The sequence below is a fragment of the Pelobates fuscus genome, chromosome 1 (genome assembly GCF_036172605.1).
Source record: "Pelobates fuscus isolate aPelFus1 chromosome 1, aPelFus1.pri, whole genome shotgun sequence".
Lineage (NCBI taxonomy): Eukaryota > Metazoa > Chordata > Amphibia > Anura > Pelobatidae > Pelobates > Pelobates fuscus.
Window position 1 is genome coordinate 306,626,832 of NC_086317.1, and position 12,737 is coordinate 306,639,568.

The 12,737-nt window shown below is 39.6% G+C and overlaps 1 protein-coding gene across 3 annotated transcripts in view; it reads right to left on the minus strand.

Annotated features, from left to right (window-relative positions):
* The window catches only part of CHST10 (carbohydrate sulfotransferase 10), a 58,309-nt gene extending 46,289 nt beyond the window's left edge, over window positions 1-12,020 (minus strand). The window contains exon 1 of one of the 3 annotated variants that reach the window (XM_063458269.1): window positions 11,949-12,020. The gene's annotated coding sequence lies outside the window, so the exon portion shown is untranslated. Of the gene's footprint in view, window positions 1-11,667; window positions 11,695-11,733 lie in introns of those variants that run through there. The other 2 variants (XM_063458259.1, XM_063458279.1) reach the window with 2 other exon arrangements.
* Window positions 12,021-12,737: the final 717 nt, after the last annotated feature.

Consider the following 12,737-nt stretch of genomic DNA (forward strand, 5'->3'; position numbering starts at 1 on the left):
CGCTAAGACAAAATTATTCATTCAACTGGTCAATTACACAGCTTCCATATTTAGGCATTTTGCCAACAACTGATGTTGCTCGCTTAATGGAAATAAATTTTTTAAATCAACTAAAAGAAACGAATAGATTGCTTAAGGCAGTGTTTCTCAACCCAGTCCTCAAGGCACACCTACCAGTCCAGGATTTAAGGATTACCCAGTTTTGTCTAAGGTGTTTTTTCTTTTTTTTCTAAAAACACCTTAGACAAAACTGGGTAATCCTTAAATCCTGGACTGGTAAGTGTGCCTTGAGGACTGGGTTGGGAAACACTGGCTTAAGGAATGGAGGTTCCATGAAATATCACGGTGGGGCAGAATTAATACGGTTAAGGCTTATATTGTCCCAAAATGGATCTACCTGTTCCGCATGAACCCTCTTAAGGTCCCAATACATTGGTTAAATTTAATACAGAGTAGTTTTAGTTTTACAGACTTTATATGGAGGGGCAAGAAACCCAGAATCAATTCAATAACGTTAGCGAATAAAGCCTATCGGGGAGGTCTGGGATACCCATTAATAAAAAATACTTAACAAGCAATTATAATGTCAAATGCTTTAAATATACAAGCTGCAGATTGCAAAGAACAAGTGTGGTACAAATTAGAAGCATATAGAGAAGGGATGGCTAACCTAGAAACATTACTCTGGGCAAATATCGGCAAAAGGGTTAACACACCAGAATGTAAAACTATGATCATTTCACAAACAATAAATGAATGGTATACTGTAAAAAAATAAAAGAAATTGGGAATTGTAGATTTAATTCCAGATACTATATCCCTCAAAATTGTGGAAAATATTATGAACGATATAAGTTTTAAAAACTGGTACGTTAACCCTGATATTTGTATTAAAGATATATATGATAATGATCAACTAGAAGACTATCCCACTCTAAGGAGAAGATTGGCTTTACCCCCTAGAGAAATTTTTAATTACTTGCGTATTAAGAGTTTTCTAAAGATGCATCTTATAAAATATAATGGGGATAAAGGAAATCTAATTAGAAAGATTCTCTCTAATTAGAAAGATTCCAATACTTGAATTGCTAAACTTTATAAAATCGATCAAACACCCCCACAGCTTTTAAAAACTTGGAGAGAGATTTTGACACCAAGGTTGACTTCAACTTATGGAGCCTTGCATTTCTTAAAATTAAAAAATATCTCCATGGTTTAAATATATTGGAAAATTTTATTAAAGTTAGCTATAGATGGTATATGGTTCCAAGGAGTTTAAACAAAATTTGTCAAAGCAATCCCCCTAATTGCTGGAGATGTTTTAATTTAGACGGCTCCATAATACATATATGGTGGAATTGCCCTAGAATCCAACCATTATGGGACCTTACATTTAAAATAATAACTGAGATAAGTAATATCCGTTTAAATTTTACACCAGAAAGCCTTATTACATATTTATAACAATAAACTACATAAAAAAACGAAATACTAGTTACCCATTGTTTTATGGCCACTAAGCTCTTGATTGCAAAATCATGGAAAAAAATAGACATTCCAAATATACACCAATTAAAGGGCCAAATTCTGAATCAATTGGAGATGGAAAAATTAGTAATCTGGTATAATGCTTCTAAAAAAAATTCAACAAGAGAGGTATATAATACCCTTATAGCAGATATCAATCATATAGAAGTTAAAAATAATATCAATTAAATGTAAATATTATATATATTATTGTTATGAGAAGAAAAAGAGAGAAAAGAAGGATAGGAGAAAAAGAAAGGAGGTTAGTTAAAAAAAATAAAAAATAAAATTATTAATTTGACGAATAAACCCAATCTATGTTTTAATGTATGTAGAAGTCTGAATGAATGTGGTATAATCATAGAAAAGATAAATAATGTATGTAAAATAAGAATGTCTATACTGTTGACGTAAAGGGCAAACTGTTAATGATGATATAAAGCAATGTAATGTATAGATATAAGAATATAAATAAGCTATCCTATGATTATATGATTATTTTTATATAGAATCAGTGTTCTTTTGTATGTATATTTGTATAAAATGTTTTAAGACAAATAATTCAATAAAGATAAAATACAATAAAAAAAAATCATAAATACCTACACAAGTAATCATACACCTCAGTCCATTTTTGGAAATACAAATCTCAAAATGTACAGGGAGCATTTAAAAGAAAAAAGGAAAAAACAAATAAAAAGGGGTGGGGGGGGGAGGATATGAGCAATAAAAAAATCATACATTAATAAAAAGAAATACTCCAAGCACCATACCCATTTGGCCCCCTCCTCCAATGTAAGGAGTCAAACCCTTTTAGTAACAGCTTGATTTCTTCATGGCGGTCTGCCAGGCATCGGATCACACCTCTACTAAGCAGGCAGGGGATTCCATTAACTCAGCTGATCTCTCCAAGCTCAATGAACAGAACTTCCAGCACAGGGTAGGAGTGGAGAAGATCGCAGGAGACCCCAAGTAAGATGTCAAACCAAAACTAAAACATTTTGACCCCTAACATTGGGAAGGAGGGCTGCTTGGGTACACCTGGCAACAAAACCAGTACAACGCACTGCAGTAGATATGGTATTATGGTGCTTGGAGTGTTCCTTAATGGAAGCAAAGTGCTTTTCAATCAGTACAATTTTCAAAAGAAATGTATTTTATCATAGCTAAACTTTAAAGGAACATTATAGGGTTAGGAATAAAAAAAATCATTCCTAATGGTATGTTACCTGCTCACTGTTTAGGTTATGTCCCACCTTTGAAGTAAAAAGGTAGATTACATAGCTTTTCTACCTCGTCACAGTATTCTCTCCACAGCCAGGCAATTTTGATGATTTTATTGCTTTTCACGTCATTCTTATTAACTTATAAAATCTGGACCATTCCACAGCCAGTTGTTTATTTTATTTTTTAAAATACATAAGTTTGTAAGACGTATGAGAGACTTGCAGAAGGACAACCAAAATTAAAACACTCCATTATCTGGCCTTGAACAGACAGTGAAAGGAACGCTATAGCTACCAAAACAACCTTAGCTTAATGAAGCAGTTTGAGTAATAATCATGCCTTTGAAGTTACACGGCCATTTAGGAGTTAAATCACTTTTGTTTCTGTTTATACAGCCCTAGCCACACCTTCTCGGACTTCGATTGACACAGCCTGTGTAAAAACAAAATGCTTTCATTTTCAATCAGATGCAACTTCCTTTACAAGGTTTTATCTTCTGCTCTGTAAATTGAACTTTAATCACACACAGGAGGCTCCTGCAGGGTCTAGCAATTGCCAGAGTAGGTGATAGAATTTGCAATAAAGAAAGTGTAAACATTAGATGACTCTTACAGGAAGTATTTAGGAAGACTGTGCAAGTCACATGCAGGGAGGTGTGACTAGGGCTGCATAAACAAAGTAAATTAACTCCTAAATGGCTGAGAAATAAGCAGTGAGACTACAGGTGCATGATCTATACAACAAAACTGCTCCATTAAACTAAAGTTGTTGTTTATTGGACTAAAGTGTCCCATTTATTTAAAAAAAAAATTATTATTTTTTTTTTTTTTTTTAATGCTTGTTCACCAAAGTGAGAGTTGAAAGTTAATTTTAAATTTAAGGCCAAGGCACATGAATTGGCAGTATAGCGGCAGCTGAAATGAATTTTAGTGAGTAAGCCTGTCAGACTGTGAGAAACATGATTGAACCGATTAGCCTCAATTCAAAGCATCAAGTCTGTAGGAAACCATGCACTGCTTATCACTTGCGCAATACCATGCCAACAGTGAAGCGTGGTGGTGATAGAATCCTGTTTGGGGTGTTTTTCAGCTCCAGGGACTGGTGTGGGTTGAGGGAGAGCTGAAAGCAAAATGCAGAGATATCCTTAAACAATCTGGTTCAGAGAGCCCTAGACTGGCCAGAAGGTTCAACTTCTAACAGGACAATGACCCTATGCACACAGCCAAGAATGCAAGACAGGATTATCGACAACTCTGTGAAAGTTCTTGAGAGGATCAGGCCTTAAACCCAATCAATCATTTCTGGAAAGACCTGAAATGACGATACCCTGACAAAGCTTGAGAAGATCTGCAGCGATAAATAGCAGAAACAACCTAAATCCAGGTGCGCAAAGCTTGTCCCATCATATCCAAAAAGACTTGGAGGTTGTAATCACTGCTAAAGGTGTTTTTTAACCAAGTACTGAGTAAAGGGTCGAATTATCCAATGAATGTACAGTAAGGTTGCAAAATAAAGAAATGTAGAAAAATTAAGGCGTATCCAGGGGCGTACCTAGAGCATATGGCACCCGGGGCGGGTCCTAGTTTTGGCACTCCCCCCCCCTCTCCCCCCTGCACTTTAAAATGTACAAAACACCCACAATGTTTTGAATGTATGTAGCATTGAGCAGTGTTTGCTTGTTTCACTGTAAGCATGCTTTTGTATGGAGTAAGTGTGAGTGAATGAATGGGTGTGTTTGTATGTAGTGTTGGCATTTTAATGCAGGCATGCATTTGTGTGTAGTGTTGGCGAGATGCAGTTGTGTGGTTATATATAATGGTGCTGTTTTAATACAGAGGTGTGTTTGTATGTAGTGTTTGCACTGGAATGCAGGGATGTGTTTGTGTGTAGTGTTGGCAAGATGCTGAGATGTATGCAGATATATACACACTGACACACATGCAGATACAGACACACAGGCACACATTTACACACATGCAACTACACAGACACACATACAGATACACAATGCCATCCTCCTGTTTAGTACCTGTTGGCTGAGGCTGTTGGGAGTTGGGCTCTGGTTCTCTCACATTCAATGCCGCCCTCCATCCTGCGCATCTCAGTGTTAGCTGGGAGGAAGTGACTGAATCCCACTTCCCCCCCAGCTCTGCCATTACATTATTACAGAAGCCTGGTCGCACCATTAAAGCACCACAGCGCACAACTGGGCCCCTGAAGCAGTGGTGACTCTAGGAACAATATATGGGGGAGGCACATGAACAGTGGGGGCTGGAAGCATTAATAATTTTCACTAGGGAATGGGGTAATGTGCTGCCATTGGCTGTCTGACTACAGCATGTTGTGCATGCTGGCATCAGACAACACATTCGCATAGAATTCACAATAGCCACCTAGATTTCTGGGATGGCTGACACCTCTTAACTTTGATCTTTGTTTAGCGGATAACTCCCCTATTTCTTATCCTTATGTGGGATTGCCATATTTAAGGACACCAAATAAGGGTGCTATCTGCTAAACAGCACCCTAATTTGGTATCTTTACATATGGAATCTTACATAAGGGCACCAATTTAGGGAATTCTCTACTAAACAGCTAAAAGATCAAAATGTAAAAAATATTTTTCTTAATTTTAATCTTTAGGTTGTTTAGTAAATAACTCACTTATTTGTTATCCTTATGTGGGATTGACATATTTAAGGACACCAAATTAGGGAGCCATCTACTAAACATATACACAACCACAGATATACACACGCATTTAGTTATTAAGAGGTCCAACCAACCTCCCTACCTTACTCTGGGAGTGACAAGCGGTTGCTGCTGGGCTGGGATCTCTGTGCTCTTCCTTCACAGCTCACTTGCACGTCCAGTAGTGATGCCGATGCCAGGATGACGTCATACCCCGGCTGCCGGCTTACTGCAGGGCGTACACAAACTCCTATATGGTCCATAAAAATGTTTAATCTCACTGCCTTCCAGTATATATCTGTCCTATCTGTCTGGGGGAATGTGACAACATGGATGTATATGTAAGTGGGTGAGTATTACTATCAGGAGAAAGGTATATGGCAGGGTGGGACAGTGTGGTGGATACTATGACAGTGTGTGCCATTGCACACAGTGGATTGAAGGAGGTGACTGCAGGTGAGGTGGTGAGTATATGGTGTTTTATGTCACGGGTGGGAACAATGGGATTGGGTGTTATATGGAAGAGCGGATATTATGTCAAGGCAGGGCCAGGGTGTATGGCAGGGTGTGTATTATGATACGGTGGAGGTATATAGCAGGGAGGGGGTTATGGCAGTGTGGGTATTATATGACATATTAAAGGGGTATATGCCAGGGTGGGAATTATGACCAGGTAGTGGGTTTATAGCAGGGAGGATATGACAAGGCAGGGGTGTATATGACGGGGGTGTATATGGCAGAGAGGGCAGGGGTGTTGAAATAAAAAAAAAAAAAAATACTTGTCCAGGGGCTAAAGTGTTTGCCCAATCTACTTGTCTGCCGTGACAATCTACTTGTCCTGATACAAATCTTTATTGATAGTAATTTAGGAGACAGACCTGGTGTAGGGGTGATAGGGATGTAGTATGGGTATGACACATAGTGTGGGGTGGGATAGGGATGTAGTGTGTGTAGGGCATTGTAAGGCACATAGTGTGCTGTGGGATAGGGATGGCAGAGTGAGGAGGGGACAGGTGGCAGAGCGTAGGAGGGAGGGGCTGACAGAGCGTGGGAGGGAGTGACAGGTAGCAGAGTGAGGGAAAGAGGGAGTGACAGGTGGCAGAGTGAGGGGAGTGACAGGTGGCAGAGTGAGGGGGTGGCAGAGTGGGGGGATGACAGGTCGCAGAGTGAGGGGATGGTTAGTGACAGTGTGACTGAGGGAGGGGGTGACAGGGTGACTGAGGGAGGGGGTGACAGAGTGACTGAGGGAGGGGGTGACAGAGTGACTGAGGGAGGGGGTGACAGAGTGACTGAGGGAGGGGGTGACAGAGTGACTGAGGGAGGGGATGACCGGGTGACTGAGTGACTGAGTGAGGGGGTGACAGGGTGACTGAGTGACTGAGTGAGGGGGTGACAGGGTGACTGAGTGACTGAGGGAGGGGGTGACAGGGTGACTGAGGGAGGGGGTGACAGGGTGACTGAGGGAGGGGGTGACAGGGTGACTGAGGGAGGGGGTGACAGAGTGACTGAGGGAGGGGATGACCGGGTGACTGAGTGACTGAGTGAGGGGGTGACAGGGTGACAGTGACTGAGGGAGGGGGTGACAGGGTGACTGAGGGAGGGGATGACCGAGTGACTGAGTGAGGGGGTGACAGGGTGACTGAGGGAGGGGGTGACAGGGTGACTGAGTGACTGAGGGAGGGGGTGACAGGGTGACTGAGTGACTGAGGGAGGGGGTGACAGGGTGACTGAGGGAGGGGGTGAGGGTGAATTTACAACAATAATATTGTCTTACCATGATTCAGGAGCTGTCTCTCTCCATCCCAGCCCAGGCAGTGCAGGAGGTGCAGGCAGAGTGGCCGCAGGGGAGAAACCTGGCAGAATGCACTGCGCCCCCTGCTGGCACACTCCATAACAACCTCCCTGGTGCTCAGTGATGGCGCAGGCTGGGAATCCCCTCCCTGTGCTCTGACTCACTCACTGAGTGCTGGGGCGGCGAGGGAGAGGACGGCCAGCAGGAGGTACAGAGTGTGGCACCCCCCTACTGGATGGCACCCGGGGCGGACCGCCCCCCCCTTAGTACGCCACTGGGAGTATCATAGGTTCTGAATGCACTGTGAATGCTTATATCTTTCATGTCAGATTATGCTTTCACATTTAATTCTCTGGCTTTAATTTTAGTCTTTTATTGTTGCCCAAACAGCGGTGTAGATTAAAATTGTGTTTTATTTACATTTGGGGAAACAAAACAAGTATTTGATAAATTATTTCACAAAGGATTTATATTATACTCATATATATCTTAATGTATGAATTGGGCTGTTGATTAATATACTAAACTATCAGGCACAAATTGACAAAACACAGCACAACACAATGTTTGGTTACATTTCAGTTGAGAGTATCCTATATATGCAAAATCTGCTCACCAATACAGGAAAGAGTACATAACATATCAGGATTGTATTCCCAGCAGCTCATGTTACATGTGTACATAATGTGTTTGTACATACAATTCCCAGACAATATAGATTTTTCCTTTTTTTTGGTAGATACTTTATCTTCGTTCCACGGAAGACAAATCAGTGCAATCCATTTAACTATACAGATTGTCCCCAATTGCAAAATCAATCCAGTGCTCTGAAAACAACCCCTCTTTAACCCCTTAAGGACCAAACTTCTAGAATAAAAGGGAATCATGACATGTCACACATGTCATGTGTCCTTAAGGGGTTAAACAAAATGTCATGGCTTTAGCAAGGTAGAAATGACAAGCAGATAGCTGGAGATGATTATGCCAAACATGGATTAGGGCATCCTTGCGAAGGGCAAGGATCCACCACTTCAACAAGCTTTCAATTTATTGACTACAGGAGCATGGACTGCAAATAAAAGAAGAAATAGGATGATTGAGGAAAACATGTTTTCTATAGATCTATCTAACAAAGTAAACAAGTAGCCAAACAGGACTTACAAGACACGACAGACAAGGAAGCCTTTAGGCTGACCCTAGTAAACAGAAGATCTGAAATCTTGTACAAGCTGCTTGGTTGCAGAAACCATAAATATGTCACCTGGATATAAAATGTGGAGCCAACATGAATCACAGGACTAACAAAGCCCAAGATAAACTAGGCTAAAAGATTCGGTAAAACATTGGACAAGGCAGGACAAAAAACGGAGCAGGACAATTAACAGATATTCCAATGCAAAAGCTATAAAACAAAGTAGGGGGTAGAATATCTTATGCACAAGCCACTGGCAAGAGGATGAGCTTTGAACGGCTTTCAAGTCCTGCATCTCATTTCACATACACAAGAAAATCTAAAGACGATTCAGCTGTCTCACAAGGATAGAGTGCTTTTATAATCTGATCCTTCGCTCCACATGCCTTGAGCTGAAGAAGAAACTGAATCAGTGGGTTGAGGTGCTAAGGAAAAACAACTTCAAGGCAGTAAACTTCTCTTTCTCCTGTCAACATAGGTACCACCAATCAACATGTCACCTTGGGATGTCTTTAGAAAAGTCAAATAACAGTAGAAATAAATACAAAAGATACAATAAGGGGCAAAGCCTCTAAACTCAGTTTAATGAGGCATAGCCTAATTTCAAGGTAGTCATAGGTTTCCATTTTGAACTTTCAGAGTGGCTTATTCACAATAGTGACAAAGGTATAGAGTCAAAAACAGCTGTGCAGTGATTGGCATCACCAAGATAGTTTCTCCCACAAAGAACACCATAATCACTACACTTGTTCCATTAAGATGTAGTGGCTTTGTCACCAAGGCGCTGTGCCATTTCAATAGTAATGCTAAAATACTGCGGTTTCTTGGAAATGGCAATATTTATCTTTTGCCAAGTCACCTCTAGTGGCTGGCAGACAGTCACATCAATAGATTTTAAAAAGGTTTTCAGCATCATCATGCACAGTATTGGATTCAGTACTTCATTCTGAAAAGCAAAGTATTTGCAGAGCATGGTGATTGCCAAGCATTTATTGTGTGTCCTCAATGCTTTTCTATTAGCATGACTGGATTAAGATCTTCGCAAAATGTGGATTGGCTGTAAGAAGTAGTACATTTCAGTACTGAATTGCAGGTAGGTTTTCATGGCCTTGTTTGCTTTTTTTGTTTTAATAAAAGGAAGTCCTAAGTCGATAGTAAGAAACATCTAGCTCAGAAAAATAATATACTTTAACGTTACACTTTTCCTTTAACCCCTTAAGGATCAGACTTCTGGAATAAAAGGGAATCATGACATGTCACACATGTCATGTGTCCTTAAGGGGTTAAAAAGACACTTCAAATCCCTAAAGCACTTAACCTTGCTAAAGTGCTTTATGTGTGAAGAGTTTTTCCTTTTTTTTTTTCTCATTTTACAAAATCTGTGGCTTTCAATAGAAATGAACCTTGTTTCACCCCTCTTGCTGTCAGACAACCGGCCCTGTTACTTCAGGGTTTATTTAACTCAGTGCAGCTAAACAGCGTTTGCCCCGAGCACCTGACTTGCAAAGGCTTCTCATTTGACATACACAGAAAATCTGACTTGAGAAAGAACAGGAGAGCTTGTAATGGCTTCAGACAAGATATCTGCAACTTTTGCAAGCTGTTTTTTGATATACCACTAATGAAAAAAAGAGCTTTATTACATGCATGCATGCATGTTTTCATTGGGTGTTTATCTACTAAGTAGTTGTATTTTTTGTAGTTGCGCAGTGTCCCTTTAATGAATAAACCCTTGTGAGTGTTTCATGATTTGATATAAAGCATTTACTAGAATCCTTCAATAACCCCCACCTTAAGTTATCAAAACAGAACATTGAAAATTAAATTTAAAAAGCATAAAGTGACTAAAAAGGTCTATACAGTATCTCTCTCTACACTGGATACAAAAGATATATGGATGGGTATGGACTTACAGGCCACCCTGTATATATTTTTTTAATTGTGGTACAAACTTATTTTTCACAATACTCTGCAGTCTCTCCAATAATGAACTGAGAACTGTTAAGAATTTTTGTAACTAAACAGTCAACTGTTGCAAAATTTAGGCTAAAGTAGCCAAGCTATTACTAGAAGAGTCGTCTTTTGGACTGGACCCCGTACACTATACATATCGGTTGCTATATGTAATACATGTGTTGTAAGAGATGTTTGTATACTTTTTTTATTATGCCAATTTCTTTTTTTGCTCATTATGTACTGGGTTACCCAACTGTACATAATATGTTTGTGGATGACCATCATGGCAAAAATAAAGAAATAAAAAAAAAAAAAAAAAAAAAGTCCACTGCTTGTTTGTTTTTTGTTGCAAAGCATTCATACAAACAATTGTAATACCATATACTTGTTTTTCATTAAGGGAGTTTAAAAAGTTAGGCAGTATAGCAAATGGATAATTTATGCAAAAACTATTTGAAACTGACCTTTTAAAATTGTAATTATGTTTTAATCAAATTATTTTCTGTCTACATATATTTCTGAAATAATGTAAACTTAATTATGGATGCATTATTATTGGCATTTATGTAGCACCAACTTACATAAATATATGTAAGGTAGTTTTTAATCTAACTGTTCTATTCATTTTTCAAAGTGAAGCCTGACATTCCTTTTGGAAGAAAAAAGGCACTTTCACAATTATTAAAATTGATAAATCGAATGGAAATAGAATGCAAGACTGAACTGCATGTGAAGTTGCCAAACAACAAACAGATTTAAAATTAACCGTATCAACCTCGCAATCGAATACACGCTAACTGTACCATATAGACTTATTTACAAACCACATTAAAACCCATTGTGAACACTATGATCCTCCGTATCTCCTGGTGCAAAATTGGCTGGTACTGTATAAAAAGGAAATTCTAAAAAGAAATTTTAAAATAATAATGAACACTAACCCATGCATTTTTTTAAGCAACTATATATTCCTTGCCCAGCAAAGGCCCTCAATAGCAGGTGCTCCAAGCTAATAATGTATATTGGCCCCCTGTCTCCATCTCATGGTGTGAGATAAAACCATCATCACAGCTTATTATCAAGTCCTGCCTTCTCCCAAAATGATAACCCACACCCAGAACAGACCCACAGCACCGTTTAATATTGCTAGAAGGACATGAGCATTAACCAAGGGGGTCATACATAAGGGAATGTGACATATAGGTGGCCAGACTGTGCTGATGAATGCCTGGCTCCCTGCTATAGAGCTACTGTCTGCATTGAGACCCTCAGGCCCCCTTACTTGCTGTTGATATCAGTAAGCTCCCAGCATTCAACGCGGTCAGTATAAAGCGGCTCGGACACTCACTTGTCATACAGTGCGGGTCACGGGAGGTTCACTCCCCACCACTACGGTTATGATCACGACCCCACAGAATCACTTGCTTGTATTTGGCTCGTACCACTCAGCAATAGGGGTGGGAAGTAAGAATAAAAAGGCCCGTCCTCCCTCCCGTTCCACTTCTGGTTCCCGGTTGTAACATCTACTGGTCCTATAAGGAAGGGGGGAATTGTTCGCCTGACCTGATTACGAGCTCCGCTCGATGCAACGCGCCGTCCGCGAGAGCCATGCATACAGTGTGAAGGCAGAACTACAACTCCCAGCACCACCAGCGAATGTTCAAATTAGCAAAGCTTTATACAGAGAGAAACAAATACATTCCGAATTCAGGGAAGGAACTGTTGAATTTTTTGGAAATGACAAATGAAATGAGTTTAAATATTTTTTTTTTTTTTTTTTTTTTTAAATGCACTGCCTTTGGCAATTTTTTTTGCCTGGTTTGCTACTTTCAATTTTGTAGTACCTGACCTCATTCAAAACACACATAACGTGATTGAGATAAAATGTTTTAAATACTCACATGTCCTTCTATCTAGCAGAGCAGTACTGTATGTGAATAGCTCATAATCAGTCAGAAGGATTTATTTGTTTATGTGCTACAGGTAACCTCCTATCCTTTGCAAAGCTGTCATAATACTCCTGTTATGCACAGTATTGGTGAAATACTGGAAAGCAGGAATTTTATAATCATATAGTTCAGTCGTTTATCTTGTAGCATTTCTTATATCTGTAAAAACCAAGTAAACAAGTTACTTGCGCAAATGACTACGCACATTTAAACGACAAAATAGCACCTGCAATTGGTACTTGGTTTACTCTACAAATTGATTTCATTGGACCATTACCAGCAGGTAAGAATGGGTTAAAGTATGCCTTGGTAGTTGTGGATGTATTATCAAAATGGTTGCAAGTTATTCCACTAACGGGATGATTCCCAACGGACATCCAAAGCAATATGGACACACATTTTC